Source organism: Pteropus alecto, unplaced genomic scaffold (assembly GCF_000325575.1).
Source record: "Pteropus alecto unplaced genomic scaffold, ASM32557v1 scaffold194, whole genome shotgun sequence".
Lineage (NCBI taxonomy): Eukaryota > Metazoa > Chordata > Mammalia > Chiroptera > Pteropodidae > Pteropus > Pteropus alecto.
The window spans coordinates 1,161,808-1,166,046 of record NW_006436281.1 but is presented as its reverse complement, the minus strand read 5'-3'; positions in this window follow the sequence as shown (position 1 = coordinate 1,166,046).

Here is a 4,239-nt window from a genome sequence, read left to right as displayed (position 1 = left end):
ACAAAATCCAATGTCATGACCATTTCCCTCTACGTTTTCTTCTAATAGATTTTTTAACTTTGATTTTTCACCCATCTCCACAATGATTTTTTTCTAAAAGTTGTATCGTTTTAGCTCCTATGTTAGATCTTTGATTCATTTTAATTTTTGTATATGGTATAAAGTAAGGAACCAGTTTCGTTTTTTCTGCATGTGAATATCCAGTGTTACCAGCACCATTTACTGAAAATAAGGTAGGAGTTACAGTAGTAGCCCTCCCCAGAGCAGCCAAAATGAAAAATAGCCTTGAACGATAGCCTTGACTTAACCATGGGACCAGACACACTAGCGAGGCAATGATAGGGAAATTTCCCAACATATTAGGACATTTTCATGCACGGAAGGACAACTGGTGGGACCTAGAATTCACTTCTGCTTCGTTACACAATCATTATAATAAATTCACACAGTGGTTCTGACCCCCACTGCGGGCAAACCGAGTGCATTATGGGTATACGCATGCTCAGAGAGGAGATGCTTATATAAGAAATCTGTCAATCAAGAGAAAGGGCTACTATGAAGAGGGGAGGACCAGAGCCTTGCAGGCTAAATAAAAGAGCCGGAAGCAGGAAGCTTGAGGGCTGACCTTTCTTGGCAGCTCGCTCTCCCATCTGAGAATGTACATTCACTGTCAATAAAGTCAGCTTGCTTACAAATTGCTGGGCATCTGTCCTCACTTCCTTGTCGACTCCATGCCAAGAACCGAGGTCCCGGAGTTCCAGGGGCTCCCCAGTCCGGTAACATCTTTCTGGAGCTGTGACGCGGAGAGCTGGCAAGCATGTCCCTCCCTCGTCTTGGGTTAGGGGGCTGACTCCCTGCCCTTCTGTTTGCTCATGCGGCTGCCTCTCCCTCGGTGGACACGCGCTATGCCACAATGCGCTTGCGCGCCTTCCCTTCTTTCTTGGCTTCTGCCTATGGGACCTGACCGCCGAATCTGTGACTACTTTTCTGGAGATCGCCTAGCCAGGCGGTGTCACCCTGTCCCGATAGAAAGCTCTACCCCTTCCACAGTGTTTTCACATTTTTTTTTTAATGTTGCTCCATCGAGTGGACTAAACGGAGGTGGGAAGGAGGTGGTGATTCCTTTGTTCTCAATAGAAGCCACAGCCCCCGCTGTTGGGAAAGGTGCCGGAGGTCCTGTAACCGTGTTTATTTTTATTTTTATTTTTATTTTTTCACCCACCAAAATGGGCTCGTTCCCATCATTAGAAGCACTGGCAGGAGAGGTCATTCTTGAAATGTTCTCCTCACCTCATCCCCAAATCCTTTCAAGCCACTGTCCTTGGACCACCCTTAGCGCACTCTTAGTTGACCTACTCGGAGCTGTTCCTATCAGAGGAAAACTAAAAGATAGGCTGTACTTGGGACCATGAGGCACACGCAGAGACAGAATTCACCGGAGACTTCCGGTAACAAGTGGGTGGGGTGAGGAGGGACGCCCCGAGACCCCACGAGGAGAGATCTTGGTTAAAACTCTTGCGGGACACCCTGGGAGAACCTAAGGTTTCTCGCCTCTCATTTTAGGGACCCACTTGTGAACATGGGAATGTCCCATCTAGTTCCCCAGTCTCCTCTTGAGTGCATCCTCAAGAACTGGAATATTTTCAAATTGGATGAACTTAGGGAAAAAAGGCTTATATTCTTATGTAATAACACATGGCCTCGTTGCAAATTGGAGGATGGGAAACTTGGCCAGAAAAGGGAAGTGCTGACTGTAATACCATATTACAACTGGATTCGTTTTGCAGAAAGGAAGGCAAATGGCTTGAGGTCCCCTGTGTACAGGCCTTCATGAGGTAGAACAGAAAGCTGGACCTTTGCAAAGGCCGTCTACATCCCTGTACTGCACAGCCCGCCCCCCAACACCCGCCTCCCGACATCCTCAGCGGCCCTCCCCTCTCTCATAGGGGCCCCAAAACACCTATGGGCTCAATAACGGAGTCTGCTTCTCTGGGGATTCCATGACTGGAGTCAAGTTCAAGATCTGGGGGTACTAGCCGTCCTGCGTACTCTCCTCTATACCCCAGCCTGCCTAAGGAAGAACCCAGCCCAGCCGGGGTAAGTCCACGTGGGGCCTCATACTAAAAATGTTACCCCTTGGGGAAGTGGCTAACGGGACACAGGGCACTATACGCATCGACGCTCCTTTCTCATTATTGACCTGCAGCAACGCAAGGAAACACTTGGACGCTTCTCAGAGGACCTTGCTCGCTTTACTGAAAACTTTCAGTCTTTGACCTTTGCCTTTGTGCCCCAAATACCCGAAACTGGGGACCTGAGGCTACAGTTGTCCCAGACGAGGTCTCCCATCAGGATTGTAATACAGCAGGAGGGACCCAAGACGGGGACACCCTGATCCAATGCCTTTTAGAAGGCATCAAGAGGTGTATCAAAAAAACTATTAATTGCGAAAAGATAAAGGTGACTCAGGGTAGAGAGGAGAACTCTGCTCTCCCCCAGGGGAGGCTCACTGAGGCTTACAGAAAACATAACCACTTAGATCCCGCTTCAGTTGAGGATCAAGCCCTCACGGGGCAGCATTTCATTAGCCGGTCTGCCCCGGATATTAGAAGAAAACTCCAGAAATTACGACGAGGGCCTCAGACCCCCGTGGCACAATTAGTAGACACTGCTTTCTCGGTTTTCAACAACGGGGACCAGGAGGAAAGACCCCAGCAGGAGACGAAGCAGGGGAAGGTACAGGCCAAACTGATCGCAGCGCCACTGGGAGCACCAGGCCACCCCGAGGTCGCCCGGGAAACTGCAAGCTGTTGCTGGTAAGAACGGTAAGGCCTGATTCAAATGCAAGCGCCCTGGCATGACAAAGCCAAAAGCCTCTCGGGTCCTTGCACCCTTTGCGAGATCCCAGCCACCAGAGGCTCGACCTGCGCTGGGTCCCAGAGGGGTCCAGGAGTTCCAGGGTTCCCCCATCCAGTAACGAAAGGACCGTCCGTTTCCCCATTGAATGCTCTTGGCACCCCTGTCAAAACTAACCGACCCTATTCAGGTTTCGTAGAAAAAGAGCTTTTCTCCTTTTATATTTTGTTAATCCTGCTAAACAAGTCATGCTTTAGACACAGTTTTCATTTTTTTAGGCATTATGTTTTCATTGTGCTCATAGAATCAGATCTATAGTCTATATTCTCATATAAAAAATACTCTAATCAACTCAGTCTAATCAAGTATATGAGATTTTCTTATCTAAATTTAAATCATTCTGACCAGAGTACCCAGTTGACCCCAGACATCAATACTTCTCAGGCCATATAAACTTATTAAATATTACTGCTGTGTTTTTGCCTTCTCATGGGGTCACTAAGGTTCACTCTATGTAAGTTTAACCACCACTTCAAAGAGATTCAAAAATATATACTACCTTGTCACAGAAAAATAATTTGTTCTAACTGAGCAGTGAAGACCCCAACCCCACTGCCGGAAATGGCACTGATTAGACTTGGGCAGTGTACGCATATATGGTTAATTTCTCCCTAAATTTTACAGAAATACAAAGATAATTTTACTTAAAAAAAAAAAAGCCTTAATTTACTAAAAACATTGGGTTCGAGAAATGATCTCACATTGCGTTTTTCTGCTTTTCATGGCCTGATATTGTATTGAACAGATCTAATGTTTCCTAGAACCAATGGCATATTTTGTTTGTTGAAAAGAAACTCTAAGAACATTATGTACCTTAACCCAAATTATGGTAGTAAGTGTTTAACTTATCTTTTCCTACCTGGTCATGCTTTAATGACTTGAGAGGAAGTCTTTGCAAACTGCTTATTTCAATACCAAGAAAGAACAAATAATAAAGTTGATAGATATTAACTTTCTTTAATATCTATTCTGGTTGTGAGGATATCTTATAAGCTAGGTTTGTTGCTGAAAGGAAGGATATTATTGAGCTCTGTGCAGTCACCCCAAGTATGAGTGCTGCTCTGTTCCTGAGCCACCTGTAAATGTAAATCCTTCATTTGTATTGCTTTATTTTTATTTTTTCAAATACAGTGAACTTCTTGAGCTTCAGTGCTGCATAATGTCAGATGTGTGGCACAAATGGCAGAAGGCTCTGAGTTGTCATTTGGAAATTTTTGTTTTGAAGCCCCAAAGAAATATTCGCAGAGGATGATTTAAAAAAAGAAAGAGAAGGAAGGAAGGAAGGAAGGAAGGAAGGAAGGAAGGAAGGAAGGAAGGAAGGAA